This window comes from Ambystoma mexicanum, chromosome 11 (assembly GCF_040938575.1).
Source record: "Ambystoma mexicanum isolate Mex_15411 chromosome 11, UKY_AmexF1_1, whole genome shotgun sequence".
Taxonomy (NCBI): domain Eukaryota; kingdom Metazoa; phylum Chordata; class Amphibia; order Caudata; family Ambystomatidae; genus Ambystoma; species Ambystoma mexicanum.
Window position 1 is genome coordinate 1,260,796,572 of NC_090934.1, and position 24,039 is coordinate 1,260,820,610.

Genomic DNA, 24,039 nt, shown 5'->3' on the forward strand with positions numbered 1-24,039 from the left:
TTTTGGTGAAATGACGTCCCTGCACCGGAGGCCATAATGACCTCAGATCTGACCCATTATCTTTCTGCATCCATCCAATAACGAATTCTTTGGGAGATGTGGGACTGATTCTAATGGGCACATTAGATCCATGGTATGTTCCAATGGATCCAAGATGGTGGTGTCCATGTGGGAACGATGTTCAGAGACTCTTGTAAGTTATTGATGCCCATGTGCGAATGGCATGGCATGGAAGATGGGATTGGCAGAGAGTGTTGACAAAAGTTCATCGATGCGTGCACCTCCAGCAAGATGGGAAAACTCAAGTCTCTCACATTGGGTGCGATTACATCTGACCTCCCAGTGGCATTGCATGGCATTGCTATGCTTGGGCCTTTAACTCGGGCCACGGGCCATTACTACCCATTCCAGCCCTTGGAATGGGTGGTAAACGCTTAAGAATAGCCCAGCTTCAGCACAAGCTGTGTCCAGCCTCCTACTCGCTGTTAGTACTGCCCATAATGCTCCTAGCAAGCTTCAAGAACTTACAGGACGCCTGTTCCAGGGCATTGCTCCTAAAGGAGCCACTGATCAAAGCGCACCCTCTTTTGAGAGGGTCCACAGTGCCACTACTATGATCCATGGATTTTCTACCCAGTTCAAGGAACAAGGCATGGGAAATATATGTTGTACTCCCTCCTAGACACTGGAAAAGACAGTGCAACCCTTGGATGCCAATTGTGCTTGCATGATGCTCATGCCAACGACGGGTGCAGTTAGGAGAGGCCCCACATAGCTTCTTTCTGCTTCGACTGGGAACCTCATATGTCCTTGGGCTCCTGGTTTTGCAGGCGGAGGAAACGCAGCTTAGCTTTCATCCCAGATGAGATCAGACTTGGACCACCTCATCCTCGGGTGAGTGACCGGTCAGCACCTATCAGAGGACAGTTTGGTGGTTACTCTCAAAATCCAGATAAAATAAACCACCTATTATTATTATTATGGTATTTATTGAGCGCAGACCTAGCTTTGAGAAGGGGAGCGCTTTAAAAAAGGTATACAACAATACAGATGCATCACGGAGCACTTTTCAGAGGTAACAACAGAATAAATATACAGCGGGTGGTGGCATTAAGAGGAGCACAAAGGATGGGTACAGCTGTACCAGGTGGTGGGGAGGGGCAGGCGGCGTCTAGCAAATCAGGTGGCGCGAGGGGCAATGTGATGGCCTAGGTGTTGAGGCCAATCTAATGACCCTAGTGGCACTGTGAGTACAGTCAATGTGGGTGGGCGTGTCTGGTGTTATCCAGCATGACGAACCTTCTGACGTGCAATGCCGGAAGTTTGGCTATGTGTAATCCAGAGCAGGGACCTCAGAGCGGGTGGTTGTTAATGCTGCCGAGTCAACAGAACTTTTTCTAAACCTACCGCCCGAGCCAACGCTCGTTTCCTGGCGGCCGCAGTGCAAGCGCACTGAAGCTACTTGCTGCAGCATGTTGCGCTATTCAAGCCCTCTCTCCCAAAACTCACTCGAAATCCATGCTACCTGATCTAGTTCGATTCGAGCAAGTACCACAGTTGGACCCAACATGTCCTTCAGCTTAGATGTGATGTTGGCAGATATCCTTTTGGAATTCTGGCCCAGATATGAAATTGATGGGAGTTAAACATAAGAGCCTTGACCAAGAAGTTTAAAGAATAGAAGACGACCTAATGGTCAATGCATAACAGACTGTCGTAATACCGAAATAAACCCCTGAAGAATTTCCTGGAATTGTGAAAATCTATAAAGGAAAGAAACATGTTGGGTAGTGTGGATTGTAGAATGATAGGATGTATGAATGACATAAGTGTGAATGAATAGAACGCTGCATTGGGGAATTTAGAGTACCCAGCTAGGATAAGTGATGATATAAAAACAAACTGTAAATTGAAAAGCATGTCCTCCTTTTTTGATGAACTAATTAACAGTGAATCTAAGTATTAGGCAACAGAGTGTTATGTATGTTGTTCTGGGGTCAAAAGTGCAAATAGTAGTGATAAATGTGCAATAACTGGTCTTAGAAAAAAGTGCAATATTTTGTATTAGAGATAATGATGAATGTATTTTTATTGATGTTTTTATTGAAAGTAAATTGATTTTTTGATTAAAAAAAACTTGTTGAAAAGAGTATGTTGTAATCTAATGAGTTAAACAGCATACATGACTGGGTCAGAATAAGGTACTGGAGAAGCAAGGGACCCTTTAAGCATTAGTGTGGTATGTTTAGTCTCTTGACTCGTTGAGGGTTGCTTTAAAGATGTCCAGATAAATATTCCCTCTAGTCTCTCAAAGTTTTGTATACAATCAACGACACCATCATCAAACAATAAAAGCACATGGAAGTGGCTCAAAAAATTATGCAGAGTACTATACAAAACAGCAAAATAAATAGAATTTGCCAATTATGTGCTATCTGCCCTTTTCCTTGGCTGCCTGAAAATCTCCACCCCTTTGGATCAGAGCCCTATTAGGACATTCCTTGCAGTCATACCCTGAGCACAAGGCAGCCATCATGCCCTGTACACACTGCGCACATGGTCTGGCCTGCAAATATGCACATTGCACATGGTTACATAGGATAGAGCATTGTATGCCTATGGGAATTGGTACTCACATAGTCTTTCATTAAGATCAGCCCACAGTCATTTAAACTAGTGGTAACACAGATTACAATTGTTGCTCCTCCTACAATGAGAGGACAAGTAGAATGCATACTCCATAGGTGTGTAACCTGTGGCTCTTCATGCGTTTTGTACTACCACTCCCATTATCCCTCGCCATTGGCTTTGTTGGATTGGGCCGATGGGAGTTGTAGCCCAAACCTCTGGAGAGTGAAAGGTTGACAACACCTGCTGTAAACAGGATCTGTTGTGGAGTTGAGATAGACTACCTTTGCACCCTCCACCCCCCAAACACAGGGCACAAGGAGAAGTAGATCACATCAGATCCAGCACATGTGAAATAGTCCTCTCCATAAGGCCTCTCTCTTCAATAAGCAAGACAAGCAGTGTGTTTGCCTCGGAAGTCTCTCCAGCGTTAACAAGACTGGCAGAACTCCTCTGGTAGTGGTGAAAGAGATGGCAAGTTTCACACTACACTTTCCAACAGCTGGGGCTTGTAGACCTCGCCCTACGCCCCCGCCTCCCCCTTGCCTTGGTGCGGCAAGAAGCCAGATAAGACGCTTGAAATTCCCAGGGCCACCAGGGTGGCAAATTGATTAGAAATATATTTAGCAAAACAAAATGGTCATCTTTCATAGGGATATACAGAGTGCACGAGACATCTCATAGTTAATCAGAACTAAGAGTTAATCGTGCTGCCAGAGCACACCAGGTCGCTCTCTCCAGGAGAAACAGAGTCCAGATCCCAATACACACTGCACACGGAAACATTCCAAACAAAAACTGCACACTGCTGAAGGCACGGACAAGCACCTCTAAACGCGTGCATTTGCTGTGTTTGAGCGAAAGCAAAACAAAATGTGTTTCAATGAATTGTAGAGGCTGTGAAAAGCGCTGAACATCCTGTCCCGGAAACCGAGGCACTATCCTCCTCCCAACAGATAGTCAGGACACTGGGAGACTTCTTGGCAACGTGCCCCAAACGCATTGTTTCAAGCCCATGCCTTGAAATAACAGTAGAACAAGGCATCCGTGGGCACCATTTGTGGCTTCCCTTTCTGTGTGTGGCTTTCAATAAAGAGTTACAAAGCTAGGCTGTAATGAGCTAAGTCAATTGTTAAGAGGCTAGGTCATGCCATAAATTGCATCAAGCCACTCATCATTGGCCAAATAATTGGGGTAGGCTAAGGCAACAGACAAATAAGTCAGGTGTTAAGAGGCTAAGTCACGCCTTTAATTGCATCAAGCCATTCTGTATTTGCAAAATAAATGGGGTATACTCAAGCCACATGCAAACAAGCAGTTACTCACTTTCTACAGGGCGGCCATTTTGTAACAAATTTCCCATAATCACAATATATGTCAATATCTTAACCCACAGCACAAACCTTTGCCTGATCGAACTGCACCAATCCAAAAGAATGAAAAGCCCCCCCCCCCCACACCCCCGACTGCCTCCGCCCCACCCTTCATCAGTCTGCGTCTTTCCAGAGAGTGCAAAGAAAGAGCTGCAGAAAAGAATTGGAAAAGAAACTTCTGGTCGGGGCCTTGAAAATGTTGATAGATGGAGTAAGAGGCAAGAACTATTTGCCCATTGGAACATCAGAACATCAATGACATTTCTAAAGACAAGAGGAAGATAATCTCACAATTTCACCATGTGTTAGAAATATAGGGAAAAAAACACAGGGAACCACTGTTTAAGGAGAAGGCAAAGTACTTACCTGTGGCCTGTTTGACAGGATGCATGCACTGTAATAATTTAATTAATTCAGCAAACTGCCACCAGATATGTATGCAAATACACAAAGATGACAGCTCACATTCAATGATAGCACAGTGGGCATTATTGAGATTAATGTTGTCTAAACCATGAAAGAAAAATTTAAAGGGGAAGTTTGCTCAGTAATTCTATCGACCCAATGGACAGGGCATGTGTTTTTTTTTTTAGCATATTTCAATCAATCCGAAAAAAATGTACTATGCGTCTTACCTTCGATTTTCTCACATTTACACATGTAAACATTCTCACATTTACACATGAGAAACAGGGCTTGATCCGGCTAATCGTGAAGCTAAGCAAGAACAACCTTGGTTGGTTTGTGGATAGGAGACTGCTGGGGAAATACCAAGCTTAGTGATAGCTGCACATAGATTGTGTTTATAAGTTTGAATTTACTTTGATCATGGCTAGCTCGAGAGACCCGCTTCTGACTGGTTACAGCCTCGGTTTACCAGGAGCAGGTTGGAGGTTTCAGTAAGTTCAAACATTTTATGATTTAAAAATGTTGGCCATAATAAAAAATGTTGGCGAGGGGAGCGGCGGTTTTGGCTGTCGGAGGACGGCTGGCCTCGGCCCCTGTGCCTGCAGCTACCTGTCGGAGACCTGGACCAGGACCGTGAAACAGTGGAGGAGCGGTGCAGGCTGGACCCGCCTCCGGAGGTATAGCCTTCCCCCCACTTTGCGAGCAAGCCCAGTCCTTTCCATCAGCCACTGCGGCCATAGACCTGACAGAGGACCCGCAGGAGTGCCCACAAGTGGGCATAGCAGCAAACGCGAGTCCAGCGCCCACGCTGGTACTGGCACAAATCCACACCGCAATGGAACCAGCAACGGAATCCCAAATGCCGAGTAACACTGGTTTGCTCCTTGTAACCCCTCGCAAAAAAATCACTAACAGTCTCTCTATGGGAAAATTCCAAACTCCTGAGCCTGCACTACCAGGAAACACAGAAACAAGCTCTGCAAGTCACACAACACCTAAAGAGCCTCTATTGCCCACCACAAGCAACACCCATACATTGCTTTCAAAACAAAGGCACACATGATCAGACTTTCCCGAACTCGCAGTGATAGAACCCTGTGCCTTAGAAAAAGTAAACGAACAGAACATGCAGATAAAAAAAACAATAAAGTCAAAAAGGTTAACACATCTGAAAAAGGACCAAAAAAAACCCCGCAAAAATCACCAAAGAGACTAGAAATCCGCCTAGCAAAACTCAAAAGTTGCAACACAAAAAAAAAAAAGACGCACAGAAAAAGAACTTCCCCACCCGCTTCTATCCAACGCCCTCAAAGACTTCTTCAAAAAACAATACAAAAGAAAGCTAGATCAGGATCAAGAGCTCTCGGATGCTGAAATCCTGGAGGCCATCCAAGATTTACCCCCAGTGAGCAAAGCAAGGAAAGTGACTGCAATCCTCAACAATCACTTGGTAAACCTACGCTGGAAAATAACAGTTCAGCACAACCGGCTCCGCCAACCCTGGAGGAGCAAAACGCGACTACTTTAGAAACCCCCTGCGTGCCCACTGCTAACAAACCCCCTGCCGAGGCAACTCAAGTAGGGCTGTCTAAAGCAGGCTCTAACCACCTACAAAAGAAAGTACATGTGGACGAATCCAACAAACCCACGCTACCTAACGAACTAGAGGCGAGTGGGCAGTCTTCACTACGCGATAGCGAGAACATCACAAAAGAAAAGTCACCCACCATTACAAAACCAGCACCTTTACTAGTTCCTAGACAGTACCATACTCAAGATGATATGTCGATGAGCCAACCCGAACCCGACCACTTTGCACTTCAACCTAAAAATCCTGATAGACTCTTCCAAATAGATGAGAGCTTCTCGCCCACAGTGCCATCGATACCGACCACACCGAGAGGTCCATCTCCTCCAAAAAACAGGAGGAGAAGCGAAATGGCCATACCAAGCACTAAGGAATCACCAGTAAAAAACAGACCTCACAACCGTCATGTCGGCTACAACAATAGCCTTAGCTCCCTTCGGGAAGCTGTATGAAAACATCAACGACTCCTTAAAAGACAGCATCACAGTAACAGCAATGATGCACACTAAGATGATCTTCGTCGAGGGATATATCACAGTGCTAGGCCAAAAGAACAAGGAACACAGAGACTCTTGGGACTTAAAGCTGGCTCTCTTATGAGAGAAATGAAAGCTTCTCAACTCAACCAGTCTTGACAAAGCCAGATCTCTCGACAAAGAAACTCAGACAACAGCACCACCTCAACTGACTCCATTGTTAACAAGAACAAAAGACAAACAACCTTGTCCATCGACCACAGCAACTAAAGCCATGTCAAGTGACTCATCAAAAACCCACTCCCACCACAAAAAAAGCAACCCCTCCTGAAACTTACCACCAGTGTTCAACAAGAAGCTACTCACTTGGAAACAGTGACAGTGTTAGACCCATTACTGTCCTCAAAAGAACCTCCCAAAAAAACACGGGAGAGAGCCACAGTGTTTCACATCAAACCCAAAATATCGACAATGCAGAGCCACATCGTACCCCCCTCCCCCAGGACCACGGAGGAGTTCATGACCCGAAGCTCTCCGATTGACCTAACCCAACACTGGGACTCAATAGAAAATTCGGAATCTCAAGCCGAAACCGTAAACAAAACCAAGATCCAAGTTCCAAGTCCACCACCCGGATCCCCAAGGGACCAAACCAAACCTGCATCCCTAAATCGTCATCCAGAGCACAATGACACCATACCAATACCGGATCACTAGAGAACTGATCAACTCCCCCAAAAAGGGACAACAATCCCCCTGACCATGCCAGCCGTTGCTAGTCACGTCAAACAATGAAAAACCTTGCCAGCTCACTCGAACGAGGACCTACCAAGACCAAAACACACAACAACAAGATCGATCCGTCTCTTTAAAATAGAACAAAAAGCCACGGACGACCACTAGATGAGCCTAAACAGAAGAACAGTTCTCAAAATACTAAAACAAGTGGCCATGCTCCAAGTCTTAATGTCAGACGACTTCATCCTGATTGGGCCTTACCATAGGAACAAACAATCAAAGGCCTACCTTCACATTAAAAATCTGGCGCTTTGTGAGATTCCCCAAGATGTCTACGCAGAACTAGCACATCTGGGGTTCACCCTTAACGAGACCCCAGTCGCAACCACGATCGACAAGCAGGTAGACAACTACAAGAAATACCCTAGCAAAAACTACAGCTATAAATCGCGAACAGAGAACCTATATAGGCCGTCACGAAGGACAAGAAGCCCACTACCAGTGAGAAAAACTGCCTACAACCACAGCAGACCAACTTGGGAAAGGGTAAACACAATTGACCAACCGAAACACGTTCCAACTGACAATCGAAGAGACCAACCGAGAAGGGAAGCTAGAAATTACAACGAGCATGGGAGACATCAAACCTTCCTGAACTCTCCACAAACCTGGAACCAAGAGCGAAGAACTCCACCGCAACATGCAAGTGAATGTAAAAAAACATCAGAGTCCTCTACTACCTGCCCAGAAGAAGCACCAAAGAAGGGTAGCTGGTCATGGCTACGAGACGCTTTGACACCAGGCCTCAAACGATAGCAACAACCACAGGGTGCCATCTCACCATCACAGCTACCCCGTTTTACCCAGAACAACCTCCCAAAACCCACCTTGTCCATAGGCTCATGGAACACCAGAGGCCACATCCATCTAACTAAACCCGACAGCCATGACTTGGGAGCCCACAACATTCTATGCCTCCAGGAAACCTGATTGCTGGACAAACCGGCACTCGACAGTTATACTATCGAGATCTCACCTGCCTCCAAAGCCCCCCTTGGCCGGCCGTCATCAGGCCTATTGATAGTTACTCGCATAGGATCAGGCATAGCCATCACCAAGAAAATAGCAGAAAGCTATGAACTCTTGGCTGTTCTTACTACATGGACCCGCAAAACTCCAGTTGAAAGAAAATCTCCTCCAGACACGCTTGCTATTTAACATTTATTGGAATCCCCGAAAATCAACACCAGCAAACTTTTGTGACGCAGTAGCCAACATCATCGACGAAAAATGTGATCAAACACCAGACCTCAAATATTCTTATTTGTGGAGACCTCAACGCACACTGCACTGTCTCTAACCTCCCAAAGACTAACTCATTTCCCCTTACCCAGACAGAAGAAAGGGGACAAGCATGGCTAACACTAATGAAGTCCAGGAACCTCTGCAATGCTATAAATGCAAGCAGTGATCAAACCCTGATACATACGTGAGAGCGAGACAGGTCATCAGCCACCCTCGACTACATTTTCGTTTCTGAAACCATCTACCTTTGCATAATCTCTTTCGAAGTAATCAGAACTAACGCCAGCGATCATAACCTGCTGAATCTTACCTGCAATACCGGGGCCCGTTCACAGCAAACCTACAAACCATCGATTGAGACCAACTTCCAACAAACCCGTCTGCGCATGACCGCCACAGACATCCGAAAGCTGTCGAACAAATACAAAAGCTTAACGTCCGACACTGAAGCTCAAGATGCAACTTTCAGGGATAGCTACATCCCTCTGCTACTAGCCTTCAAAAAGCCTAGAAGACACCCTCATAATCCTGCATTGAACCATAAACACACGTACAACACAAATTTAGTAATCAAACGAAGACTCCTAAGTAAACTAAAGAAAGAAGCAGATGCCTTAAACACAACAACGTTGTGGGAATCGTACTGCACTGAGACGAGAAAATACAAACAGTGGCTTAGAAACACCAGACTCGACCTCTACCAGACAGACACAGAAAACATGCTTAAGGCTCTAACCAACAAAAAAACCTCAGGAATTCTGGTCACTCATCAACAAACCAAATCATCATCCCAACAGCCAAATGATCAACTCAGTCTCAGAAGCTAACTGGACCAAGCACTTTTCTCAACTCTTCGAGGCCCCCACAACGATTACCGATCCAACTAATCGACCGGGAGATGGAAACTGGGTGGACCTCTCAGATGAAGAAGAAATAAAAAAAGTCATTGTAAGGCTGAAGCTGTCGAGAGCACCAGGACCCGACGGGCTCGCTAACTCTGACCTAAAACAACATCCAGACGACTGGTCAGCTATAATGAGCAGGAACTTTAAGGACTGCAAAGAAAAAAAGATAATCCCAGGTTCCTGGACCTGAGCAATCATCGTCCCGATTTTCAAAAAGGGTATCAGAGAAGATCCTTCCAACTACCAGCCTATAGCCCTTCTTGACGTTATCGGTAATGTCTTCGCAACAATCCTTTTGAGCCACTTCCAGAAATTGGTACGGTTATCTCCAAGTGCTGACCCACCTCAAACGGGGTTCCATAAAAACGCCAGCACAGGAGCCAATATAATGATCTTGAATTTCATCAAAGAAAAAGTCCTGTCGGGAGCACCGCAAGTCTTCCTAGCATTCGTCGACCTATCTCAGGCCTTTGATAGAGTCGACAGGCAAAAACTGTGGGTCAAACTAAAGGCGTGGAATTGTCCCATGGAAATTCTTCACCCAATAATCGCCCTCCATTTTAATACCAGCATTTCTGTTTGTCTGAACCATCAAGGCCTACTTTCTGATCCCATATCTTCCCACCGCGGAGTGAAGCAGATTTGCCTGTTGGCTCCTGCTCTTTTCATATCCTTCGTAGGTGACTTCAAAGCCTCCCAAGCCAAGATCAGGTCCTTTCCACCTAAAGTCGGAAACGTAAGGGTCTCCAGACTTCTATATGCTGATGACCTGATAATACTGGATCACACACAGGTTGGTCTCCAACGCCAACTCGATAACCTTGCACAGTACACTAAGGACAACAACCTTGAGATCAACAAATCCAAAACTAAAATTTTGATTTATCAAAAACCGGGGAACAAAAGGAAAGAGAGCTTACAGTGGTACTTACACCAATCGAAAATAGAAATTGTTTCAACGTTCAAGTACCTGGGTGTTGAAATCGACAGCTCCAAGAAAGCACTGTGTATGTAGCAAACTTTATGGACAAAGACCAAGCACCCAACTGCCCGACTACGAGCAGTTGACAGGAAATACTGCAAATTTAGCTTGCTACCGGCTATCCAGTTCTATAAGGCAAAAGTGATTCTGTCACTGACTTACGGCATGGACGCAACACCAGCAATCCCATCCATGCTGTGGACAAAACTGGAAGGATTCATCTGGAGAGCAGTACTAGGACTTCCTAAATCTACATCTTCTGCTGCAATAAAACGCAAACTAGGCCTACTTTCACTAAACCCAGTTGTGGCCCAAAGCACAATGCAACTCTTCAGAAAAATTCAACACCCAGAGAGCCTCCAGATTTACTGCATGATCGCTGAGGAAATCGCCAAAGGAAGCAATCAGTTCCTAAATGACTGGGTCAAGACACAAAAACAAACACTACAGGAGATAGCCTGCTCAGAAGAAGAACTACTCCAAAACCCACTAAGAATTAAATCAAAAATAGAATGATTAGACTGGATAAACACCAACGAGAAAGCAGTCTCAAACAAACTGTTAAGTCACCTGCCACCAACATTCAGCAAACTTAAAGAACCCATGATGTATTGCACAAAATACCCGAGCAAACCTCTAATGAAAACTTTATTGAAAGCACGCCTTAACCTGCTACCTGCTCAGGAAATTCTAGCAATCAGAACAGCCAGCAAAGAGAAAGCCTGTCGACTTTGCAAAGACCCGCAAAATATAGCATCAATCAGACATCTCCTGATGTCCTGTCCGGCAATAGAACAAGAAAGGAAAGCCTTTTTTTGGCCCTCTACTCACAAACTCTTTTGTCGATGACGAAGACACATGGTGGAACCGTCTCATCACAGGAGCCCAAACCAGATGGTTAATAGCGACGGCTAAACTCCTGATCATCGCTATGGAGAAGGCAAAACAACCTCAACACGAAAACGCATCTGAATAGAAGCTTCTGGTTACTCTACCTATTTCTAGCACCTTCTCTAATTCCATCAAGTTTGGAACAGTAGAAGCCGCTAAACTTCTCTACCTATGACGTCTTTGTAAAAATCTAAAAAGGTTACATGCAAATAAATAAAAAAAAAAAAAAAATATATATATATATATATATATATATATATACACACATACATACATACATACATACACACATGATATCTCCCATCCACAAACCAACCAAGGACAGACCTGCTTAGCTTCACAGGGCTGGGTCAGCAAATGATTAGTAGCATTCCAGGTGCTAGATGAAGCACTGATGTATTCAACTTTGCAGCCTAGATGGGCTCGACCCTGCTGCTGTGAAGCTAAGCAGGATCAGCCTTGGTTGGTTTGTGGATGGGAGACATAAGATGTGTACTGGTGTTGTGACAAAAGACATAAGCTTCTAATGATGTTAGCTTTAGGGCCAGTCTAATGATTTACTGCTGCAAGGGCACTTGAACTTAGTGCTATGGATCAACGGATCAGATTAGCACAAGATGGCGGCTTCCAATGCATCAGTTTCACATGTGTAAATGGGTGAAAATCAGAGATGACGCATAGGAAACATTTTTCAGATTGATCAAAATAAGCAATAAAACACATGAGCTATCCATTGCGCCAATAACATTTCTGAACACTTCCTCTAACTTGAGAAAAAAAGGAAATTAGCAGCAGCAGGGTGGAGCTTTTTCACAATTGTTACTAGACCGTTGAATAGGCAACAGAGGGTGCTAGAGAGACCATAAGGATAAAATTAGACAACAATCGTATTGCCACAAGGTCAACTTGGAACTAATCTACACTGCAGAGGAGCAAAAGTAGACCTACAAAATGCTAACAGGTGAGCAACATTAAAGGGTACTGGTCACGTGACAAACCCCTCCCTATGTCCCCGTCACCTCCATAATCCTCTCCAGTCCTCTGCTTGGAATATCAAGAGTGGATCAGACAGGCTGTAGCATTCTCACCCTGGCATACAGAACAAAGTGTGGAAGAAGTCAAGGGGCTCTCCCTTGTTGGCCCTGCTGCAGAATGGCAGGACCAATAGCTAGAACCCCTGCAGTTTGAGCTCCTGGTAAAGCTCTAACATGTGCATCAAACCACACTCACATTGCCGGCAATCATTCGCACAAACAAACCAATGTGCATACAGCACCTACACTCTGCTGACGCACCAACACCTCATTCACATCCTATTCATCACCATTCAACTACCATCAGACGTACACTGACATAACCTCATACACAGTAGCACTCACTCCACAGCCCTACACTCTGTAGACATTGCTGACATCATCTGTACTGTTACCAAGCCCGTGTCTTGACCCAAGCAAGGAGCCGAGGAGGACCAGGAAAGCCGACTTACCAGGGACATTGGGCAACCTGGAAACGGATAGAGTTGAGATTAATCAAGTCCTTCTCCCAGCCGGCACCCCACTCCTGATTGTCAGAGAAAAACACTTTAGCACAGGAATTTAATAGCAGCAAGTAACAGGTTTAGCTTTATTTCACTACGATGTAAAGAAACAGAATCGGGCAAAGTAGCTCCCCTACCAAGAGTCAACAGACCATACCTTTCCATGTAACCGAATCACGAAATCTTCTCCTCTGAATAGCCTTGTATCCCTGCTTTGGCAGGTCACATGGCTGAAAGGAAACATCTGCCTGCTTCCATACCACTATATCACATTATACCTTTCTCATGCTTTCAGAAGCAGAGCCTAGCTCTGGAGGACTCCCACTTTCAAATCACAAAGCCCAATGATCTTCAATGCTTCTGATTGCCAACCAAACATGTTTTTATATCCTTGCTACGTATGAAGTTTTCTTCAAACATGGTCACCAGTGTTCACTCTTAATATCAAACATGGCATTATATATATATATATATATATTTATTTATTTATCTTGATTGAATTGCTATAGCAATTTTTACAAGAATGATACGAAATAAAGTGATCAAGGAACCAGTCTGTAGAGGTGAAAATGTAGCCGGAAAGATGAGAAAAGGTAATGTTGAATAGGGTATAGGGTTCAGTTGGCTTGAGGCAGGTTAGCTTGCTTCAACTACGGAAGTTGGCCGTTTTCCCCCAAATCATGTCGCTCTCTCTCGTTCTTAGTTATTTGGGGCTTAAAGTTTGATTGTGGTTTTTATTCTCAACTGAGGAGAAAATCAGTTGAAAAATGTTCGCTGTAACAGTCACCCATGAGGTTTTCCCACTGCCTATCAGGCGCGTTCACCAAAGCTCTTCTTCGTGGATCTGTGCAGATGCGAGGTGGTGGGATAAGTAAGGAGATCTTATAGTAGACGTGCCAGGACACGTCAAGAGTAGATGGCGTAGTGATTCAGTCTCAGCCAAGTTTCCACAGAATCTGCATTTATTTGATGTTGAAAGGCCCCTGACCATCAGAATTTTGTTTGTCAGTAAAAGGTTGAGCCGAGCCCTAAGGAAAGTGCTCCGTAGCCTTCTGTTTGGATATTTCTTCAAATATAATTGGGTGTCGTTCAATTTTCTGGACTGGGTGGGAAGGTGGGATGTTAGTATGTATTTCGCTGCTAAATTCAGAGTGAAAATCCAATCTGTTTCGTCCAGCGTCTTTTTATTTTTGTGGTATTTTGAATCAGTTCTTCCACCGAACTTTGGATCGCAAGTAATTGGTCTTCACAGTCTTGGTCCCATCATGTGAGCATTTTGCAGCGACCACTTTTGAGCTCCGTGTTGTTCATTGCCAGTGTCAGTGGCCCATTTGGTTCAAAGATCCTCCGATAGAGCATGATGCTGTTGCGGGCCACAATAGCCTGCAGAGATCAAGCTCAGTTCTCGTCTGATTAATATCACCGGCGCCGATTTCGGGAGATTTAAGACCGATATCCAAAAGAAGCTTTCCAAAGTCAGCCAGATGGATTTTTGGAGTCGGCATTGCCTCTGCTCCATAAGTTATGGCGGGAACCACTCTGGGCCTATAATAGTTGTTAGTGGGCTGAAGAGAGAATCTGCCGTATTTTTTGTCTATCATTTTCACCTGTGAAGAAAAATGTATTATTTTTGTATGGAGCATAGACTGCATAGCTTTCTCTGTTTTAGAGCTGTCTAGCATGACTCCCAATTATTTGAACTGCGACACCTTTTCGATTTGACAGTCTTCCAGGTGCCATTTCAGTGTTCCGTTATTCCTGTGCTGTTTCTTAAAGGACATGATCTTAGTTTTGGATTTGTTAATTTCCAAATCGTTGAGAAGTGTGTAGTTTGGACAAGTTGATCAGCTGTCTTTGTAGGCCGATGGCTGTCTGATCGAACAGAATCAGGTCGTCTGCTTATAGCAGTCTTGACATCTTCTCTTGGCCTACAGATGGGGGAAAAAGAGCTTATCGTCACAAAGCATTCTCATAATCTCCTAGGTAGGCCAGGAAAAGAGCTGGAGCACGTGGGCATCCCTGTTTTACACACCTGAAAGTAGGGATTTCCGCCGAAAGAAGGCCTTTGTTGTTCAGGAAGACTTGTACTCTCGTGTTCATCTGGAGAGCTTTTAAAGGGACCCAATATCTTGTTTGAGCACTTCCACGAAAATAGTTTCTGCCACAGTTTGTCTCTGTTGGCCAAGTCTATAAAGGCCAGGAAGACCTGTGGCCCGCCTTCGATGATCCTGGCATTTTATATCTTTACAGAACGAAAGCGCATTAAAATTTGCTTCCACATAATCAAAGGAATATAGAACCCACATTCTATGCCCCAAGTAAGGATTCTTGTCTAGTTTCTCAGCAAAGCAGACAGAGCCAGCAGGTGATCCAAATTACCCAGTTATGCTTGCAATCCAACCAGAAGGGGAAAAAGAAAGATTAGAGTGAATACCAAATGCCAAGCTTTGTTAGAGACACATAACCATTCCAACACTTACAAATGGCCTACCAAAAACCTAGTGTGGCTGGTACCCAGAGCAGGCAGAGTAACCACGGCACCAGGAGGAAGGAGCAAAAGAAGAAAAGAACGAGCAAACGGAAGAAGACTGATCATTGTAGGTACGCCAGCTGGTACAGCGCCAAGAGATGTGAGAGTCAGAAAAACCCGAGAGCCATAGAGATCAGAGGATGCTGAAAGTGCAGAGAGACCAGTGCGATTGAACTGTGCTTGGTAAGGGCAAATAGGCGGATGACGAGAATATCTGGGCAGGCTGCACCGGTAAGCAGGGCACTATATACCTAGGTGCATAGTGAGGTGGGCACTAGATACCTGAGAGTGTGGCACTGGGTGCCAGAGGCATTGCTGGGGCAGGGGGTAATTGAGGCAGCTATAGCCCCTGGTTTTTTGCTTGCAGCCACGGATAGAAGCTCTGAGGTTACAACCAAAAGGCTAGCTAGCCCCGACAGTCCCGACATTAGCATAGCCCTGGATCTTTTCCAGACCTTGCAACACCCTGCTGGGTGCCCTATCATGGAGGATCTGGCATAGGACACTATCATCGAAAGTGTTCTGTGGAGTCTCATGCAGCATACAGGGTAATGTGTCGCTGACACGGTTTTCCAGAAGATGAGGAGTGTGCTGGGCACTGAATCCCTAAGACTGTTGTCACAGCCAAAGGATCAATAGTCAATCGAAAGATCAGAACATATGATTGAACAGGTTTTTGTTACAAAATTAACGTGCCGTGGGTTAGGGGGCAGACTGAAAACAGGGGTGCAGGAAACCTAAAGAAAACAATGGTGTGCAATTGCAATTTACGTGAGGACAGTAGTTTGTCAGGCTGTCTCTCTCTTCCCTTTTGCTCCACCAACCTGTGGTCAAATAAAATCGCCCATAGTATTTAGGGAGTGCTGACACTTCCCATGGTTGGATTGCAGGTTGCTCATTTGATGCATTTGTCAGGATGCTACTCAACCAGGCAGCAGATTCCACCACCTTGAGTCCCCTGCTCTGATGGGTCCTAGGATGAGACTCAAGTTTTGATGATGCTGGTCCTGGAACGCCTGTGCCCTGGAAAACCAAAGGCACTGGCACTGTAAGCTTAGGCTTCTGGTGGCATTAGCAGACTCTGCCACAGTCTCTGCCAGTACTAGGTTGGTAGGCACCCTACTATTCAGGTGTCCTGGGTCTTGGGCACTGCCTCCTTCTCCTGATCCCCCTCACTCTTCCCCCTTTCCTCTGGTGCGTTGCTCTTCTCCCCTCCCCCCTCTATGCCCCACCATGTTCAGGCACTCTTCAGCTCCCTTCTGGGCCCTGGAAAGGCAAAGCTTAGGCCACTGGTGCCATTGGCAGACTCTGCTACAGTCTCTGCCAGTAATGGGGTGGTAGGAGCTTCCTCCTCAATGCCGCACCATGTTCAGGCACTTTTTGGCCCTCGTCGGGGCCCTTCAAAGGCAAATCTAGGGCCCATGGCGACATTAGCAGACTCTGCAACAGTCTCCGAAAGTACTGGAGTGGTAGGAGTTGCCTCCTGAATGCCCCACCATGTTCAGGCACTCTTCCTTACCAGCCTGGCCCATGAAAAGCAAAGCCTAGGCCTCTGGTGCCATTAGCAGACTCTGCCACAGTCTCTGCAAATCTTAGGTCTCTACCCATACTGTGGTGTTAGAACGGCCTCTTCTATGCCCCACCATATTCAGGCATTCTTTTGCCCCACTCTCGGCTTTCTAATCCCTTACCTGGTTGTAAATTCTCCCTTTATCTGCAGTATTGCCCCATTTGTCCTCTCCAAAAAACTGTTTTCGTCTGCCGCCTCTGGTAGACTTTTCACCCACAGCTTCCCTGCTCTTTCTCTACTTCAACTCCCTTTCCTATTCCTTGAGTTGTTTCACCTCCCGCTGGCCTTCCCAAACCTCCATTGCATTGCTCTCTTTCTCACCTCTGGTCCCCTGCCTCTTCATTCTTCTTCAGCACTTTCTGTTCTTCCTCAACCTCCCAGGCTCCCTCTCCTGCATGCCCCCTCCTTCTCAATCTGCTCCTCCACCTTCTCACCACCCCGATTCTCCACCACTCTCTCACTGCACCTCCAACCTATAACATTCACACCCACTGTTCCACATAGGGAGTTCTTAATATTACACAGGCCTGCTCACGGGGCCTGTAATTGAAGACCTGTGCTCCGCTGCATTTGAATTTCAGCTGACTCTGACCCATTTTGTGTGGACCAAACCCTTATGAGGGTTGTCCGCCATTCTTATTTTGTTCCTGGACGTCTTTGTGACAGGCTGGTCCTGTGGCTCCTGGTGCTCATGCAAGAAAGGCTCACTCCGAGTGTGTGCTGCTGGTGGTGTCCACAAGTGCGGAGGTCCCTGGCCAGCAAGAACAGGTTTATGCAGCACCTGCCGCTTGACCCCTATGCTTGTTGGACCAATATTGAATACTTGTAGTTGTGTGCCTGTAAGGCCCACTGTCAGTTGCTCCCTGACTAGGTACCACAAAAGCAATGTTTTTGTCAAAGACTTTCACTTGATTGTGTTTCTTGTGGTAAGGGAAAGCTGTTAGCATGCAAGGACAATCACGTTGTCATACACATTGGGGACATGATAATTAGGAAAGCTCTGGGAAGTGTGCAAATGTTCCTCAGGCATGAGCAACGGGTTGTCTGTGATTGCAGATCTACTTGAACCTAGAAGTAGGGATGTACTACAGGGCCTGGTGGATCCTCAATTTACCACAATCAGGACTACTTCACGTAGTAGGTGGTGGTGGTCCCCAGCCCCCATGGCTAACTGTGTTCCATCCTGTAACCTCAAACATGGGACTTTATCATACTCCGTTTAGAGAATCAAGAAGCAAGCCAGGTGCTACAACGCCAAGACCTGCCAGAAGTGTGCTAGGCGTTATGAACCTGGACCAAGGAGGATAACGTAGATAAAGACCCAGAGTGAAACCAATGTCCCTGGTCTTGGCATACAGGAAATTCCCGATGCACCATAGCTTATCTTTTACCTGCTCATTTTGTTAATAGAGAAACTCCCTTTTCAGTTATAGCAAAACCTTAAGCACATAGGGGCATATATCCCGTTACCCATTCAAAAAAGAATGAAGTCTTTGAAATATGTTCAGCGTCATCTGTTCTGTTGATTCACCCCAGTACCCACAGTATTAATGCCCTTTATCGCAGGGATATGGTTCAATCTCATCCGTTTCCTGCTTCATCTCCTTAAGCACTCTTTGCCAGCCATCAGATGACAGCCTTCCCCAGACTCCCACAATCTCCTGCCACAAGTCCTTCCTTTTACAGGGCCTTGGCTCTGCCTTCCAGCCTCTCTGGGGTATATGGGTATGGCCTGATGGACCCTGCCCCCTGTAGATGGCTTACGGTTCAGATGGGGAACTTAAGGTTGGCCAGCCCCTCCAATTATGCCAACCTCTCTGCTGGTCACATCCTTGCCCAGCCCTCAGGATGGCCTCCCTTAGTCTAAAGTTGTCTTTGGTAGAGATGATTGGTCAATTTCTTGAGTTCCATCTCCTGCTTCCAATATTGCTATTCTCCCTGTAATTGTTTTATATAGAAATTCTGCACTCACGTGAGGGGAGCAGAGTGTGCATGCACTGCAGGCTCCATGGTTCTCAGACTAAGAGCGCTGACTGTTCTTGAGAGAGCGAAGGAACCAGAGTGACCAGAGAAGCGTGTCAGAAAGTTCCCTTCCTGGTTCTGAGGCTGTTTAGTGGGTTAAAAAAACAGGGGTTACCATCCAACAGTAGAGGATGAGGTCTGCGGGGCTGGTATGGCGAAGATCTCCTGGTCATCTTCACTAAGTCCCTGTCATAAGGAATGGGACCGGTCATATGCAATATTCTCCTGAGACTGGCCCATTAAGAAAGCCTGCTGGCCTCAGGGAAGACAGCTCCCTCACAGTAGGACCAGTCAGACTGTATCAATGGGTCCTCATTGTCAGGGGAATTAATATTCCACCTTTACTCAGACAGAATAGAGGCGAAAGCGGGGTGAAAGGTAGATACTTGCATGAGTGAAGATGCAGCTCCACAGCTGAGATCCAGTTCTCGCACAAACGAATGATCAATCACTGTCAACTGTGACAAACCTCACAAGTTCCTTTTTGAGGTTACGGAGGTGAGCCCACAACTCAACACCCTCTCCAGGCAAATGGGACCTCACTGGTAGCAACACCCCTTTTGGGGACAAGGACTCCCATTCCACGATGGAACTCCCAGTCCAAACCACCCTTTGTCAGCATACATGGATGTTGAAAAGACTTTGGCATCTCCTGTAATGACTACATTCAAAGATAATTCTTGGTCTCTATTGGCTTCATGTAATGATGAATGTCACCTGAATATTATGGTCAAGAAAGACGCACACAATTCTTGTTGTTACAATGACATGAATAAATTGAGAGCGAACTGTGAATGGAGAAGAGACTCCCACAGAGGGAGGAGAGCAACCGCTACACACAGGAGAGCCTCTGTAGCAATGACATCCTGGAGGGGCGGAGCCACCTCGAGCCACAAAGCCAGCAGTGGCATGAGTGAAGAGAGACCCGCTACCTGGAGATTGTACAGAGGGTGCCTTGACCGAGCAAGATGCTCCAGTCTGAGACCAAGACTCGACGGGAAGGCAACCGTCTTCTATGGTGGTGCGACCATTGACGAACAGTGGTGGGCCTGGGGCGCAGCAACGGTCATCGAAACCAGAGACTGGAGAGGAGCCTGGATCGCAGAGCTCGCTCCACCCAACAACCGCCTGTTCCGCTGGAAGCCGCACCGTCTGTAAAAACAGCCACTGTTGATTTTGGGACGCTACAGGTGGCTTCACAGAGCACTGAAACTGACGCAGGTACAGAAAACATTGGGAAAAACATACAAACATTGTATGTCAAAGCTGGAATAGCCACCAAGAGTATGAGAATTTAAGAGACGTTATCGGGCATGGCCCCATGAAAGCAGAGGGGAAAAAGTTACAAACACTATCGCACGGCTGGAACAGCGCCAAAGTAGGAACGGAAGAGAAGCTCACGGCACACACCCCCCAATAAAGCATCGGAAAAAGGATAAATACCATGTTTAGGCTGGGATAACTGCCAAAAGTATGAGAAAGTGAGAAAAGCTAATGTGCACGCGGCCCCACTAAAACCGTGACAGAGATATGAACATTGTATACCAAGGTTGGAATAGCCGACCAGGCTAGTGAACATTGCAATTGTGAAATAAAGACACACAGGAGAGAACTAGAGGACTTTGGGGAATCCCACTATCCCAAAGGTGAGAGGCCGAGATGCGTCTTTCCAAGTAATCTTGAAGAGATTTGGACAATGGAAAATAAAACCTGAGAAACGTTTCAGAAGAATCAATGTTTATTATCAAAGGGGGAGAGGGGTTGAAACCCATACAGAGGATAATTGCAATTTCTACAAAGAGACTATATCAAGACACCATTGCACACTAAAGAACTTTGATGCTCTGAGCAAGTCTACTGCAAATTGGACCAGGCAAAGCCCACACAGGGGATGCTGTGCAAGCCTTCCCTTTTCCTTTAGTTAGGTGTTTTCAAAAGTGGTAGGGCCAGTTAGTGGTTAGGATGCGGACAGAAACTTTGGAGTTGACGTGCACCCTTTGGTTTACTTCATTAAGTAGGGAACTTCCCTCATAGCGATAGGGCTAGTTAGACGTTTTTCTTTTAATTTAAGTAAAACCTTTGAACATGTCAGCAACTTATTCGACTCCTCCTTATAGTTTGCCACACAACCCACAGTGGCAGACCAGGCTTTAGGTTTGTCAGTTCGCAATATAGATTATACACCCTTCCATGCATGACCAATATACCAAACCAAGGGGTAAGGCCAAGACGGGACAAGCAGAGAGAACCCACATCAGGCACAGAGAACTACAAATCCCAAGTCCCCCATGCCCAATCTACACACCTGAACCAAATAAACAGGAAAGTCTCTCAGGAGGTAGGGCAAGAAAAGGTTTGCTGGGAAAACAGGGGCTTGTGGTAGTTAGGAGCTTGTTTGGAGTTGGATGCTGGAAGAAAAAGTGGGAGCAGGAGCTGAACTTGCACCATGAGACTTGACGGGAGACCCTGGAGGTCAGGAGAAACTGGAGAACCAAATCTGGGGAAGAGGCCAGGGGACTGGAAAATGTAGCAAGAACAGCTGGAGCAAGCAATAAGGAGATGGAGAGTGGTGGCAGACTGCAGATGGTATTGTGGGTTTGAAAGGAGGTCAGGGGAAAAGTGGGCTGAGGGAAGGAAACCCAGGAGTAAGTAGAAACATGCCAAAAGGGGTACGAAGGAAGAAAGGACAACAGACAGCTGGAGGGCATTACTTGGGACAAGGAGAGAAAGAGAGGTAGGTTACAATAAAAGGACCCCAAAAGCAGAGAGGTTGGCCACCCTTTCAATCTGCCAGCCACTCCAGGCCTGCATTCAGGACTCTGGGAGTTACCCTGCGGCCACCCAAGGCTCGAACTATCCTGCCAGGGTTGACATTATACCAAGCAAGCACAAGATCTAGGCAGTCAACCTCCATATGCCTTCTCAATTTAAAAGTCTTTCAAGATGAACTAGACCAAGTCACAAGCAAAAATGCAAAGAAGAAAATCATGCAGGGACACTGTGGTCTCAAAGAAACCCACATAGCAGACAGAAGCTGTGTTTTTGGAGACTTTCCCTAGAGACTGTGCTACAAGACCTCTCCCAAGAAGAGAACCCGGGAGAAACTCTAAACTGGAGAAACGCTAAACTGGGGCACGAAATCAATAAATGAGCAGTCTTCTTCTGATATCCCAGACAAGATGACCTTCCATGGTATCAGAGGATCCTATATTGTTGAATTACTGGACACATGTAACAGAATTTTGCATGGAGCAGAGTGTGATAACTTGGCACTTTCTTTTAGGCTTAGATGTGCTTCCTTCCAAAGCCAGCCCAATGAATAAGGATAAATAGAATGAATAAGGATAAATAGATCAATGAAAGGACTTTATCAGCTAAAAGGAGATTGTTGTGCTGAGAAGAACAAGTTACTTTCTTACCTTGTAACGTTCTTTCGATGGGATGGTCCGACGACGTATTCCATATCTATGACAGGTAATCAGCACAGCTGTGCTGCTTCGGAAAATTTTCGGCGTCTGCGTCCTGCGTCGATGACGTCAATACTCGGTCCTCGGGGGCCTCCATCGAGCAGACGTCACCGGATGTTATAAATAGGATGCACATAGCCTCAGTTGTAGTTTTTTCCCCAGAACGTGTGGCACCAATCTTCTGCCAGTATGACCACAGAAAGCCTTGCGGAAACGTAAGCTGCAATCGCATAAGAAATTCTGTAGTGGGGCAGGCAGGGAGGGAGCGATATGGAATACGTCGTCGGACCATCCCATCGAAAGAACATTACCAAGTAAGAAAGTAACTTGTTCTTTGAGGGGATTGGGTCCTCTGACGTATTCTATATCTATGACAGACTTCCAAAGCAGTACCAACGTATGGAGGAAGGAAAAGAATTTAGAATACAGAAATTAGAATGCCCAATCAAATTGCAGAATAGAGGACCGCCTTGCCAAAGGCCAGAACCTGCCCGTGGAAAGAATCTAGGGAGTAGTTTCTTACAAACGTATGGACCGAAGCCCATGTGGCTGGTTCACAGATGTTACGAATAGGAACACCCCTCTGCAGGACAGTAGAGGCAGCCATACCCCTAGTAGAATGGGCCCGTAAGCCTACAGGAGGGTCCTTACCCGCCAAGCGGCAACATTCAGAAATTGCCAAGATAATCCATCTAGACAAAGTCTGCTTAGTAACAGCTTGTCCCAAATGCCTTCCAGTGTAACCTATAAAGAGCTGATCGTCCACCCTGACCCGGGACATGCGTGAAATGTAGAAACTTAAAGCTCTCCTAGGATCCAACCTACGGAGCCTCTCCTCTTCCTTACCAGGATGCGGAGGAGGATAAAATGCCAGAAGAATGACCTTCTGGCTTAAATGAAATTCTGACACCACTTTCGGAAGAAAGGAAGGACAAACCCTAAGGACAACCCTGTCCTTATGAAAACCGTGAAGGGTGGCTTAACAGAAAGTGCCTGCAACTCACTCACTCTGCGAGCGGAAGTAACCGCAACTAAAAATACAGTTTTACGGGTTAACAGGACAAGAATGTAAAGGCTCAAATGGAGCACCCATTAGGAATCTTTAGAACAAGGTTCAAATCCCAACCGGGCACCTGGAAAGGTGACGGTGGAAACACATTAGTGAGCCCTTTCAGAAACTGAGAAATTAAAGGACTTTTGAAATAAGAACACAATATGGACAGCGCTGCCAGTTAACCTTTAATAAAAATGTTTATCTGTGTAATGGTGGTGGGTCAGGGACCAGTGACGAATCACAGGATTTTGTCACTTCTCCCCAGGGGAGAGGCCTTTCCCCGTGACGCTAGGGAGGTGAAGCCGCTACTCAATACCCTCTGTAGGGGTAGAGGCAACCCACACCGTACTGGGAGACTCCCACTCTCGTGGCAAGGACTCCTGTTCTTATGAGGACCCCCTAAATCACATATTAACCCACCTTCAGTGACATTTAACGAAAGAGAACATGAAGAACAGATTAAAATCTGCTATTGTCAACCAAACACCCTGACTATCTCTATGGCGGAACATCCACATAGTACTGGGACAAAGTAAACCAGTAGAGGAATACAGAATGCAAGTTG